At 37.7% G+C, this 14,689-nt stretch overlaps 1 protein-coding gene across 1 annotated transcript in view; it reads right to left on the bottom strand.

Annotated features, from left to right (window-relative positions):
- The window catches only part of LOC311292519 (uncharacterized protein), a 679,077-nt gene that overhangs the window by 429,802 nt on the left and 234,586 nt on the right, over positions 1-14,689 (bottom strand). The gene's annotated exons all lie outside the window — the stretch shown is intronic.

Below are 14,689 nucleotides of genomic sequence, written 5' to 3'. Positions count from 1 at the left end.
ACCTCTTAAATAGACATTTCAACAGTGCATCTGTTATATTCCCTGTTTCTGGACTATTATCTAAGATGATGGATATTGTAAATGACTGATATCCTGAGGTTTGTATTATACATTCAATCCTTTTGTTTTATATGTGGACATACTATTAATGTTCTAGTTTCTGCTCCCCGACACTCATCACATAAACCTGTGTTATGAAGAATCTTTTCCTGTTGTTTTGTTTTGTTTGTTTTTTATAGCATTGCCTCTATGCTCTTGGCAGCCTGTCCTCTATCCACACAAATGATCCCATAATCCCATTATTATCCCACAATCAGGGCCACACAGAATCTGCCGACTTTTTTTGTGATTTATGTGCTGAATATTTGGAAAAATCTTACGGTATTATGCGGAATGGATTTAAAAATGTGTTAAACGGATCTTAGAGTATTGGAACTGAAAACATTACAAAATAAAATATAAAATCTTCACTTCTTAATTTTTATTTAAGGTTTACAATACAAATACAACAACTTTTTAAAACAAAACCAGATCTCTCTTATCGTCCATCCACTAAACGACGGAGGAAATATTACTTTATCAATTGTATTGTACACAAATCATTAAATAAACAATTGCATATCATCAAAAATAGAGCTTAATAAATACCTACCTAAGTAAATGAAGTAATTACACTGTAAAAAATTTGTAACACTCCCAAATCAAAAATTTCAATTGACCGATAACATCTAAATTTTTCAATTTTTCAAATCTGTACATTTAATTTTAGAATTTACAGAATTTCACTTGGGCCAATTGAAAAATTTAGATGTTATCGGTCAATTGAAATTTTTGATTTGGGAGTGTTACAAATTTTTTACAGTGTAACTACTTTTAAAAGCTATAAATTACTTTTAAATAAATAAATAAATACCGGTGTGACAATCAATTACAGAACAGTTCAATAAATACATAAAAATATATTTAGATAAAATAGTAATTTACTATCGGTAGTGATTTAACATCAGAAAAAGTCATTTGACATCAGAAAAGCTACTGAATGTGTGTGGAGTTTGGAGCTTATTTTGAGTCTCTGCTGTTGAATTTGTCAATCAGCATCATTTTAACATTGTCCTCGGTTAGGCTGCGTCTGTGCTGTTAGAAGTGTAGAATAGTGGGGGACACGTATCACGCTAAAGCGTGTAATACACACGCTGGTCCACTAGGGTATGCGTGTCAATGTTACGCTTTGCCTCCTCTAGGCGTGAAAATGACACGCATGATGAAGGTTGAGTACCAGCAGGGGGCGATGATTTCCTCAATGCCAACAACTCCCCACGGACCAAAGAGAGAAGCGATATATTGCATTCTCCAAAATTCCCGCGTCAGGTCGGTCAAAGCCACATATTTTTTATTATTCTGTCATTTAAGAAATCCTAACGTTGCTGTAGCCTAATGTTATATTTGTGTGTGTGTGTGTGTGTGTGTGTGTGTGTGTACTGTGGAGCTTTTTAATCTATGGTGCTATTAACGTTACTGTGGTCAATAACGTTAATGGAAATAGATATTAATTGGTTAATTAATTAATCACAGAAAGCTGCAGTGACTGCATATTATGTTATATTAACATTATAAAAAGTTGTTATGGTCGATCGATGGGAAGTAAGATAAACCCCGCTGCTTGTTGATGATGATGATGATGATGTTGATGATGATGATGATGTTGATGATGTTGATGATGATGATGTTGATGATGATGTTGATGTTGATGATGTTGAAGATGATGATGATGATGATGTTGTTGATGATGTTGTTGATGATGATGATGTTGATGATGATGATGATGATGATGATGATGATATATGTGCGGATTTCGATCCTGAAATATCGATCCTGATGTTGTATCTATTCTAAAGGATCTATCCACATATAAAAAATATCGATCCTAAGGTGTTATTTTTAAACCAGCAATTTTATTTATTTAGCATGAATTTATTTTATTCAGAAAGTATGCATTAAATTGATTAAACGTGACAGTAAAGGCTTTTGCATTGTTACACAAATATATATATTTCATGTAACGTTAAATGCTGTCCTAATAATTATGATGCTGAAAATTCAGCTTTGATCACAGGAATAAATTACATTTTAACATATTAAATGGAAAACAGATCGCCTGTTTTAAATTGCAATAATATTTCACAATATTTGTTTTTACAAAGATTTACTGCATTTTTGGTCAAATAAATGCAGCCTTGGTGAGCAGATTAGACTTCTTTCAACATTAAACATCTTACCGACCCCAAACTTTTGAAAAGTAGCGCACATGTAACATTTACTATAATTATGCTAGTTTGTGCTAAGGGTGTCACGATTTAATTAATGCTCAATCTCGATTATCGAATCAAAAAATGGAATCGTCGATGCTGCCACGCCCCATAAGTCACGTCAGCTCGGCTTGCCTGAATGCCTGTAATAGGTAAAATTCATTTTCTCATTGCAGCTGCACAGCGAGAGCATCATAGCTCGTCTGGGCGAGCTGATTGGCTGTGCTGCGGCAACTGCACGAACCTGCACGCTTGGCGCCCTGCCAACCTCGAGCGCGCCAATTTGGACGCGGCTGAAGTGTATAAATTCAGAGAAAACTCGCCAAAGGACTTTAGGTTTAAATCGACTGAAGCGAAGTACCTGATATGAGCGAAATAACACGGCAAGGCAACGCAGTACTCGTTCCCTTATCTCTAAGGGAACCGAGGTTATGCAAGTAACTAAGTACGTTCCCTTCCGAGAACGTTCTCACGTACTGCGTTGCAAACGCTGTGGGAACCCAATTTAAAACGCCGTGCTATTCGCCTGTGACTGCTCTGAGGAGTCCAGGGAGCCCCGGGATGTTGGGAGCCCCCATTATGTTGTTAATAAACGTTTTAAATTTAACCATGTAGTGTGTGGTACATTGCGAACAAAGGTCAGATATTATTATATTGCATAAAAGTCTAAAAATGGCATAGCTTGTGCTTTAAAAAAAAAAAAATTTAAATCGAGAATCGAATCGAACCGTGACTTTAGAATCAAAAATGTAATCGAATCGAGGATTTGGAGAATCATGACACCCTTAGTTTATGCAATTCAGTTTATTTTGATTGATCGTTAAAGTTCAAATGGATTGTGTTATGTTCTGTAATTGTTGTTGTTAAATCTGTCAGAAGAAAATGTGCAAAAGTTTTAGCGGTAACACTTTAAAATACGGATCCTTCATTAATGAATAACTTCACAGGAACAAATGAGTAACACAATGTTAACAATCTAGTAACTACAGTTAACTAACAAGTAACTCTGATTAACGAATTAGTAAGTAATAGCACACAGATTTAAGTGGTAGTTCACTATTAACTAATCAATAACTACTATTTTTTTAATACTTCCCAGAGAACTACTGAATTTTTTACAGATTTAAGTGGTAGTTCACTAATAACTAATCAATAACTACAATTTTTTAATACTTCCCAGAGAAATAATGAAAAAAATTCACAATTCATGCAAAACTTAATAACTAATGCAGGAAAAATTACTAGCACTAGATTAACATTACTGCTAGATACTGTACACTAATTATCAATATGTAGTAGCGTAGCAGACTTATGATTTGGGAAAGCTGTCAATAATTAGCCTATGCACTGCTGTCTTTTAGAGAACTATTCATAAACTAAATAATTTTTAAGAATTGTTTTTATAAATGCACTTGTCTGGAACACTTACCCTGTGGCCGATTTTCCGGCATTCCTCTGGACTGGCTTTGAATAACTAGACTCATCATGGTGAGTACTGGAACATACTGAGTCATCAGCCATCCAAATACCAGTTATTTTATTATTTAACCTACCTCTCAAAATTGTTTTTATGTATGTCTCTTTGTTCATATGTATATATATATATATATATATAAATATGTGTGTGTATATATATCCTGTGAATGATTAGATGATTCTACCCTTTCGGGTTGGCTCTTCATTAGTAACTACAGCATGGAATCATGATAACTAGTAATGACTCAAGTGTTAATGCATACTTTTATAGGACTTACAAATTATTTGGATCCGTATTCTAAAGTGAAGATCATGTTAACTAACTAGTAATGACTCAAGTGTTACTACATACCCCTATATGAACTACTAATTATTTGGATCCGTATTCTAAAGTGAAGATCATGTTAACTAACTAGTAATGGTAGTAACTCAAGTGTCTCAAATGACTCAAGCTATAATAAAATAACTGGTATTTGGATGGCTGATGACTCAGTATGTTCCAGTACTCACCATGATGAGTCTAGTTATTCAAAGCCAGTCCAGAGGAATGCCGGAAAATCGGCCACAGGGTAAGTGTTCCAGACAAGTGCATTTATAAAAACAATTCTTAAAAATTATTTAGTTTATGAATAGTTCTCTAAAAGACAGCAGTGCATAGGCTAATTATTGACAGCTTTCCCAAATCATAAGTCTGCTACGCTATTACATATTTATAATTAGTGTACAGTATCTAGCAGTAATGTTAATCTAGTGCTAGTAATTTGTCCTGCATTAGTTATTAATTAGTTTTGCATGAATTGTGAATTTTTTTCATTATTTCTCTGGGAAGTATTGAAAAATAGTAGTTATTGATTAGTTATCAGTGAACTACCACTTAAATCTGTGTGCTATTACTTACTAATTCGTTAATCAGAGTTACTTGTTAGTTAATTGTAGTTACTAGATTGTTAATATTGTGTTACTCATTTGTTCCTGTGTAGTTATTCATTAACGAAGGATCCGTATTTTAAAGTGTTACCGTTTTAGCTATTGGGGTACAACAGTGGCAGTCCTTTAAAAATGAACAATGGTTTTACTACGGTAACCATACACACGACTAATTACAGGCGCATCGAGAGCACAAATCACCAATTATTTTAGAGGTCATGAAAATGTATTCACATTTAGCATATTAATGATGCATTCACCACCTCATATATCACGACACACTGCTTCTGTTCATGAATGCAGTTTACATGCTGAATATGCATTGTGCAATAACAGAATCACAGTTATCTTCTTTATGTTGTTACAGTTCTGCATCTATAATATGACAAATCCAGGAAGCCTTGCTGCAAGAGAATTAACTGTGTTTTTGTTTTCCTTTGTCCAACAGCTCCTGTTTTTACCCACCATCCTTCCCTGTTACCTCCACCTGTATCTCTTTATAAGAAAACCAACGGCTCTTTTAAGAGCCACTCCTATACTCCTCTTACTACCTCTCTCTCTCTCTCTCTCTCTCTCTCTCTCTCTCTCTCTCTCTCACTTACTCACTCTCTCTATTTCTAATTCTCTCTCTCTCTCTCTCTCTCTCTCTATCTCCATTTCTTTCTTCTAAAGCTTCACTGTCTTCAAGTAAGTATTGTTACTCTATTCTTTATTTTTCTTTCACCTTACTCTCTCTCTCACTGTCCAAAACATTTTTAGAAATGTAGTTTTATATAGCCTATACTCTGTCCTCAATTCTTTTTGTCTGACCGTGTTTTTATCTTCCTTTCCAGTTTAGTATCTTTGAAATGGCTGCTCAGCAAGACAGAGGGAGAGCCGATGATGCTATTTTCCTTGCAGACATGTGTAAGAATTGAGAAATGCCGGACAGTCTGGAGCGGGGAGCACACAGACCCTGAGAGGACAAAGGACCTCTCTGGAGATTACCATTTGAACTCCTCCTCATGCACCATCGAGACGAAAGTCTCACCTCCGAGTCATCTAATCTACATCTCTTTCCCTCTCCCCTCACCCCCTCTCTCTCAGGCTCAGATGATCACCTGAATCACCCAAGAAAATGTATAGTTTAATGTGAATGATTATCACAGAGTATTTTTCATGTTTGGTATCATTTAAAATGTCACAGTGCGACTGGTACAAATGTCTCATTTCCAAATAAGTAAAACAAAAGGTAATAAGGTTTTTAAGAGTTTATGGATAACTGACTTACAAAGGAAGGTGGTCTCTCAAGCAAATGGTCACACACCCCCATGAAGGTGCGACCACTGCATGCAAATTTCTTTTGTTAGTACATGTTTCCTTGTGAAAGGTTTGTCTATATAAGGAGATACAGCAGAGAGCTCGGGGCCTTTTCTGTAACTCAGATTCGCCCGTGAGACTGAGAGAGAGAGTAAGAGAGAGAGAGAGATCTCTCAGCCTCATGTCTATTTCTTAATGTTGGGTTTGCATCTTTTCTTTATTCCAGAGAATTTGATGTTTTGTATCGATTATCTTCAAAATGATTATGAAATTGGCATGATACATTTACCTGACATAATAAATTGTTACATTTGATTATTCTAACTGACTTTGACATTATTTTACTAAAGAGTTAAAAGGAATAGTCAAACACTCACTTACAATTAATGATCCACAGATATCATTAAAACCTTTTCATTTATGGAGTCAGATGAAAGAACGAGAGAATACATATTCAAATGTATTGCATTTAATCAAAAAATACTTTGCCTCGAGAAAAGGACAGTAACACGCAAAGACCTTCCGCGCTGGTCGGACGCCGGACTTTGGGTCGATCGAGCGCGAGCTTACAAGTGGTTTGCGAGCAAGAGATGGACGTTGATATTTGCCAGTTTCATCATTGAATCCAGCTAGGCATCTTGCAGCCGAGACAACATGACTACTTTTCAGGCTTTATGAGTTATTTGATCCAACAATTGCAATAACTGGGAACTAGACTTTGCATTGATGCAGCACACACAATTATACACATTTTCTGGTTAATAGAGATTCTTTGCCTCATATACGATTTTTCTTGTTTGTTATTTGTCGCTGTTCCCTGTTTACAAAATATGCTATTGCTGATCTCTTGCACTCCATGAAATTGCAGTGTCGATTGTTCTCAACCCTGGTCCTCGAGGGCCACCATCCTGCAGAGTTTAGCTCCAACCCTAATCAAACTCACCTGAACCAGCTAATTAAGCTCTTCAGGATTACAGGCAGGTGAGTTTAATCAAGGTTGGAGCTAAACTCTGTAGGACAGTGGCCCTCGACGGCAAGTGTCAAGCATGTCATCATGTTCTGTCCGAGATATGCTGAAGAAAGGGGATTGTTATTCATTGGTCTAAACTTTCTGGGAGTTGATTTATTCTCTGTTAAAACTCTGATGGGTGATAGTCCTAATCAAACAGAAAGAGCATTGGAATTAATTCACTTCCTAAAGGCCACTGGCAGGGATGTAGTGGAGGCTAAACGCACGTAAACGCCGTTTACACACCTCCCAAAATTTGGAAATAGCGTTTGCCCACCTCCAAAGTGCGTTTATCCACCTCTACATTGCGTTTATCCACCTCTAAATTTCACGTTATTTGAGCGGACTTTGCTTTTCCAGTGCGCGATCGGCGATCGGCACATGATTCGAGCATTTGGGGCGTTAACGACTGAGCAGAACGCTGTTGTGGCAATTTTTCATTAAACAATCATCAACTGCGTAAGAGACACTCTGAAATTCAAATGATCATTAAAAAAGTATTTTATTCTTGCAAGAAGGCCCAGTTGCCACACAGAAGTCATTAGTACAGTCTGTGGAACAAGTGCGACGAAGGGAGGGAGGGCAGAGGAGCCTTTATAGTACCTTCAAGGTCTTCTGCTCACAGGCCCTTATCTAAACAAGGGAAGGTTTCTCTGCTAGTGACCTAATCCTGCTGAGTTTATTCCTGCAAACTCAGAAGTCCCAAATGGGACTACCTCTGATCCCAAGGGGTCAGAGGTTCCCTTTTCAGCTGTCTCCCCCTTTGTCTCACAGTGTTCACATTAATCATTGTATTGAAAAATCAGGAGCACACCTAGAGTGTGAAAACTAAAATTCCCATTACAATCCCCCCTTTTTATCATTCATTGATAACTGATCAATCAAAACACATCATACTAATACTACAACTCTGATCACTCTTCTTAAACTTGCAGGAACAGAAAAAGATTAAAATGAAATAAGCTTAGGCTGTTCTGTAAGGATAGGCCCTTAATTTTATAGCAAGCAAGTAAAGGTTTATATAAAGCCGGGCTAGGTGGATAAGCACTGTTATCGCACCCCCAACACAAGGTCGGACCCTCAGTCACCTCAATATAAACAAGAAATAGAATAGATTATATTTAGAAAGAAAAACATCATTAGGAAAAGATAAAAGTAAAATAAAAGTCCCTCATTTCAAACTCTGTCCTTGTACGCCACCTCGTGACACGGATGGCTGCTGTTTTTAACCCTCTTTACACATTATCATCGTCCTTAGAAAGAAAGAATTTAGAAAGTAAGAAAATAAGAAATTGAAAAACACCCCCCAATTTACCACATTACTGTAGCTTCTGTTACTTGTATCATCTGCCTAATTTTGTTCATCCTTTGGATAGGCTGTCATTTCACATTTCAAATCATTAGATTTATCTCAATACTAAGCCCTAGTTTGATTCAATCAAATAAAATCATCAACAACCGTCACAAAACAAATTATTCTGCTAAACGTCCAATTGATCCCTCACTGCCCTCCGCGTCGGCGCGTGGGGTTGCTGAGGTTGGTTGGTATAGTCTAAGGTGAGAGGCCAGGGTGGACCCAGGTGTCACCCTCTCCGTACCAATCCTTACGGGATTTTCCCTCAGATCCCGACTGCACCTCCACTGGAATCAACCATTTGCTGTCTGCTGTCACCTGTGAATGCAGACCCTAGCTATTTTGTTAGTGACCGCTTGTCTAGCCGGTCGTCCCTTTTGGTGTGACCTGTGGAATCAACTTTGCTCATGTCAACAAAACAATATTTATACATTTGGAACAGAATCAGTTCTGTTCGACACAATCCATCCTGACATTCTGCAAAAGGAAAATTTTAAGTTATGCGCTGCGCAAGGTGTGGCCTTTCATTCTGCCCTGTATCAAAAGTCTGCATGCTCTGTAAAGAAAAACAAATGTCGAGGTTATTATCAGATAGTAAAGTACGTAGTTTCTTTTGTCTGCTGTGCTGCCGTGGCCTTCGCTGCCGCATCTGCCCTCCGCGTTCCCTGTTGAAACAGTCCTTGTTTTAAGCACACTTACAGACAGCAATTTTGTTAGGGAGAAGAACGACTTCTTGCAGGGCTTTTACCCAGTTAAACCCAGTGTCCTCCCAACATTTATCATCCAACCTGTTTGATTGCATTCAGCAAATTTGAACCCCTTGGTATGGCAATTGTTACCATCCCCCTTTTATGCATGATGCACAACTTGTGCATCAATTTAACAATAGTGTTTGGGTAAACAAAGTTTTCAACTAACCCAAATGTTGTCCTTCAGCCAAATTTCCCCCCAGACATCTTTCTCTGCCTCTGAAACAAAACATTACGTAAGCCACAATCTCATCTTCTTATCTAATAATTTGAAGGGCACTGGCCCTGAGTCTCACTGCTTTTCAGGCCTGTTATTTGGTCTCTTAAGTCAGTCATCTACAAACATTTTCCAATGTCAAAGTCATCAATTGTTTCTATCAGGTCAGGTCGTGGTGTACAGACTTGGTCAGTATCAGTCAAACAACATTCTCCTCCCTTTGTTCACAATAATCTACAGAGCTTGATGACCAAATTTCTTTCAAATTTGTCATTTGCCTTAACCCATCTGTAATGATAAAACTCTCGTTCCAGAGGTTAATGATGGGAATAGACTATTCAGACAGAATAGCTCCCATAACCTAACACTTACCAAGACCTAGTCCATTCACCCTCAAACACACACATACCTGACTATAAATCACTCATATTCACATCTTTTCCTAAAAAGATTAATGTTTATAATAAGATTTTAAACTTCTCATTTTTCTGTAGCTTTTATCTAATTTTACATGGTCTCTTAACCAGTTTCAAAGCACGTCTGTTCATTATTCATTTTCTCTTAGAAAAGTCAGCTGGGTTGTTTTTGTTCATTATCATTATTTTGCTTCAGCTTGCTTTAGCAGGCCGATAACAGAAAGACAGACAGAGTACCACTCAAGCAGTCTCTCACTATTCACAAATAATCTTTTCAACAGCCTCCTAAGACTGTAATTTAGACAAAACATAATAATAAATTCATTACAATAACCTTTGAACATTAACCTTTATCCAGACTTTTCTTGAATCTACAAAAGCTGTCTTCATCTTTAGCCACCACCATGTCTAACGACCTTCAGGAGTTAAAACTATCTTACAGGCATATTATTTCAATATCAACACTTCCATAATTTTTCCCTTGCCCATAAGGCAACCAGCATCGTGTTCCTGACATAAATTAAGTTTTGTTACTGTCTCCACAACAAATAATGACAATCACCTCATGGTCTCAGCTGGCTCTTGAAAGCCCATTCCCGTTAGCTCTTTATCTTTAATCTTCATCAGGGTGTGTCCCCTGGCATCGTTGCAGTGATGGAAACGCGGTTTTCTGGTGAGTGGTATAGAGGAACTCACATTTTGCGGGTCAGACTGCCATGACTCGTCGGCACAGCATCTCCCCTCTCAGTGACCTGCTGATGCTGGTGGCTAGTGCAGTCTTCAGCGTTCAACTCTCATACCTTTCTCACATATAAAAACACCTGCCTTCTCTATTTGGCAAAGCGCCCAGCAGCGATGCAATCCTGCTTTGGGCGTCCATCCTTTTAAAGCCTTTGGAGAATCTTACCCGTCATCGGATATACACCTCATGCATACTGGTCATCGCGGTTATTTTCATTTTCTTTTTTTCATCATCACGCAATCAGTTTTCTTCAACAGAACTCAGCTGTTTTCTGGAGCTCAGGATAGGCACATTCAAGAGTCACCAGAGCCATTCGGACTGCCTAATAGTGTTAACACAGGGAGACAGGTTACTAACAGCAGTATTTAATCTCTAAAATCCATTAAACATCTTCAAATCAGCAAAATCTCAGTGAACTTTAATCACATTCATCTATTCAGTGTACTGTTACATCTGTAGCCGGAGCCATCGGCCCTGTATCATGGTGGAAGCTAAGATCAGACAAAGAAGTTACTGGGCCTAAAATAAACTAGTCAAAACGTAACCTTCTATCATTTAAGGTCATTATTATTATTATTCAGTTTTACTTTTAAAACATATGCCCTCTAAATATAAAATCCTGTAACATTATTTCTTTTAACATCTCCATGTCTATGATTTTTCAACTGAAACACTGTGCCTTACTATATTATGACGCAGGCTCAGATAACAGCCTTTAGCTGACTTTGAATGAGAGAGACTCTGAGGCATTCAGGACTGGTACAGTGCACTCTCATAAACTTCTAAAATCAAACTTTATCTACCATCTTTTAACTCTACTCCAGCATAAGGCATCTTTGCCAGAAATTACATTCGTTTTCAAATAAACATAATTTTTATATTTGTCTTTTGCCCACATCAGGGAATTTAGACATTACAAATTTCCTCTCAGATCGTGTCTCTGTCGCACTGGACGTCTCAGCCACAGCACACACCAGATTCCGATAAGCAAACTGTTTCAGCCAATCACAAGCTTATCTTTTGAAAGCAAAACATTAGCTCTTAGTTCTTTCATGGTCAACTATTCCTCCACGTTCAAAACATTAACAAACTGTTTGTTTAATCAGATGACTTTCTACACATTTTACATTTAGCAACTGTTAATCCAGTAATACTGCTTTTACTTATTTGATCACATTTCATCTCAATTTTAGTTGTCAAGTTCTCAATTACTTCAATGTTTTGTTTTCTAGGAGTTTATCAATCTGCAATTAGGATTCACACTAACTTTTGAGGCTGCCCTCTCTGCTTGTGATACATTCTAATACATTCTATATCATCTAAAACCTTATCAAAGCATTTCATTCTCATATTTTCATCCTTTTAGTTACCGGTACTTTTAAAATATTTTGCAACTCATTTGTTGGAGTCATCTGTAATTTTACATCAACCTGTATTCATCAATTCACTAGCTCTTTCCTTCAAAAGGATTCCCTTAAGACTTAAATCTTTCAACCTTCTTTTAACCTTCAATCTTCTTACGACTTCCATCTATCAACTTTCCTTTAACTTTCTTTTCTTCACTTACTTTAGCACTGCGTTCACATTCTTAGTTCTTTCTCAGACGAAAACTTTAATATCGTCATTTAAACACTGATCTACTTTCAAACCCACATTAATACACGTCCCTTTCACGTTATCACTTTCTTTTCTGAGTGTCCATTTACAATTACAGGCTAAATGGCCCCGCTGACCATAATTAAAACACTCTCTTTGCCTATAGTTTGATCATTGAGCTTGCAAACAGCTCCAACATACTGCACACCCTTGCAGCGGTGTGTCCCCATCAGGAATGTAAACACAGCCACTGATAAGCAGTTCTCTGTATTCTTTTACACCAGTGGCGGATTCAATTGCAATAGCCAAATCATAATCTTCATCATTATCATCGGCAGCACATTAATTTTCATAAACTGCACAGAAAATCATTCAACATATTCTAAGGGGTTTTCTAAACATTTTCGTTTTTTAACTTCACATTTCTTTGAAGTCAAAGCTTCAGAGCACAGCTGCTTACAGCGTTTGCTCTCTTCTGTCTCACTGTTTGTTTCAGGACTCTTCATAAAGTATAAAATTTGTACTAAATGCCATCAATTTCATTAGCACTGGTTGGAAACAGTATTCCTCTATCAAATGGTTCAACTTAATGTTATCATTATTTTCTCAGTCCCACTTATATCTGCTGTTTCACATGATTTCTTTTTTCCCTCATTCCCACATTTACTTCACGCACACACTTTCAGGTGCCGTGGGCACAGACTTTTCACATACTTCACTCTGCTTTTCATTCAAACCAACATTCAACCATTGCTTCACAGTTTTTTACTCACATGTTTTGCACAGGCACAACTTTCCTATGTCTAACATGCCCTTTTCCCCATAGTTTTCTTCATTGCACAGTACACTGGTGTGCAACATTTACTGTTAGATGCTCCCATGATGGCTGTTTTGTTTCTTTCACTGCTGCCTGTGGCTTTCTCAGCGCGCTTTAACTTTTCACCCAAAGTCAGAAGGGTTGAAATTAATTTCTGCTTACTCTCAATATCTTTCTCTGGAATTCAGTTTCGGCCTGGAAATTCCTCGACCTGTTAGGTCTCAATTTCCTGCCCTTTTAAAAAACGTCCTTCCCTTGATCAATTATTTCAGCCTTGAATTAATCTTCTATACGAGTACTGGCTTCGGTCCGGACAATATCTTGACCTTTTGTGGTCTCAATTTCCATCCCCTACTTAAAAGCCTTTTCCCTCGTACCACAGCTTTAGTTTCAGTTTTCAAATACAGCCATTATGGTCCATCACAACATTTTCTTTTCAAAAATTCTTTTCAAAATAATTTCTTAAAAACAAAAATTCTTTTCAAATCCCCAAAAGTAAATGAATTTACTGTCTCTTACCAGAGATTTTTCTGTCGCCACTCGGGTTCTTTTTTTGAGTTCCCTCTGGAAGTCCTCCCCGGGTCTGAAGCGGCTGGTTCTCCTTCTCTCAATATTTTTCGAGGTGAGACTGAAGCCTGTTGCTTTCAGGGCGTTTTCCCTCCACCGTCCGCTGATCAGACCCGGAAAGCCCTCAAGGAAAACTCATCCCAATACTCTGACACCAAAATTGTTGTGGCAATTTTTCATTAAACAATCATCAACTGCGTAAGAGACACTCTGAAATTCAAATGATCATTAAAAAAGTATTTTATTCTTGCAAGAAGGCCCAGTTGCCACACAGAAGTCATTAGTACAGTCTGTGGAACAAGTGCGACGAAGGGAGGGAGGGCAGAGGAGCCTTTATAGTACCTTCAAGGTCTTCTGCTCACAGGCCCTTATCTAAACAAGGGAAGGTTTCTCTGCTAGTGACCTAATCCTGCTGAGTTTATTCCTGCAAACTCAGAAGTCCCAAATGGGACTACCTCTGATCCCAAGGGGTCAGAGGTTCCCTTTTCAGCTGTCTCCCCCTTTGTCTCACAGTGTTCACATTAATCATTATATTGAAAAATCAGGAGCACACCTAGAGTGTGAAAACTAAAATTCCCATTACAACGCGCAGCGCGCAAACACGGAGCAGAGAGAGCAGCGCGCCGACACACACACACACACACACACACGGAACAAAGAGAACGGCGCACACACGTAGCAGAAAACACTCGCTCGTGAAGTTACTAAACAAGCTGCGCGAGAATGAAACTTGATCGCAGGCGCAGCCGCAACAGGAAATCATTAAAACGATGCAAAAAAAGGTGATTTTTTTTTATTCATTACAGGCAGCTGGTTTAATGTAGGGAACATGTCAAAACCCAACTGTACAAGAGATTCAGAGGGAATCAAGCCTGCACCAGGTTAAAGACTTTTCCCTCTACAGGGAAACACTGATCCACATTTTTCTGATAGAACAAACAACTAATCAATTAATCGAAGAAATATTCAACAGATTAATCAACTATGAAAATAATCCCAAATCCCTAATCATTATGCACAAGTGCATTGCATTGGAAGCCCTGGATATAAGCCTCCCTCTCGATCTTTCTTAAATATTTTTGTTCTCTCTGTTTTGTCATTTAGTGAACTTTATAGATTTCAACCATATTATTCCTTTTTGAGTCTCTTTAACAAGAACTTAGATTAATGCATGAATTGAATAGTGATTGTGTGACCTATGATGAGGGAGCAAC

This window comes from Rutilus rutilus, assembly GCF_951802725.1.
Source record: "Rutilus rutilus genome assembly, chromosome: 6".
NCBI classification, from domain to species: domain Eukaryota; kingdom Metazoa; phylum Chordata; class Actinopteri; order Cypriniformes; family Leuciscidae; genus Rutilus; species Rutilus rutilus.
The sequence above is the reverse complement of the archived record's forward strand: the minus strand, read 5'-3'. Positions and strand labels throughout refer to the sequence as shown.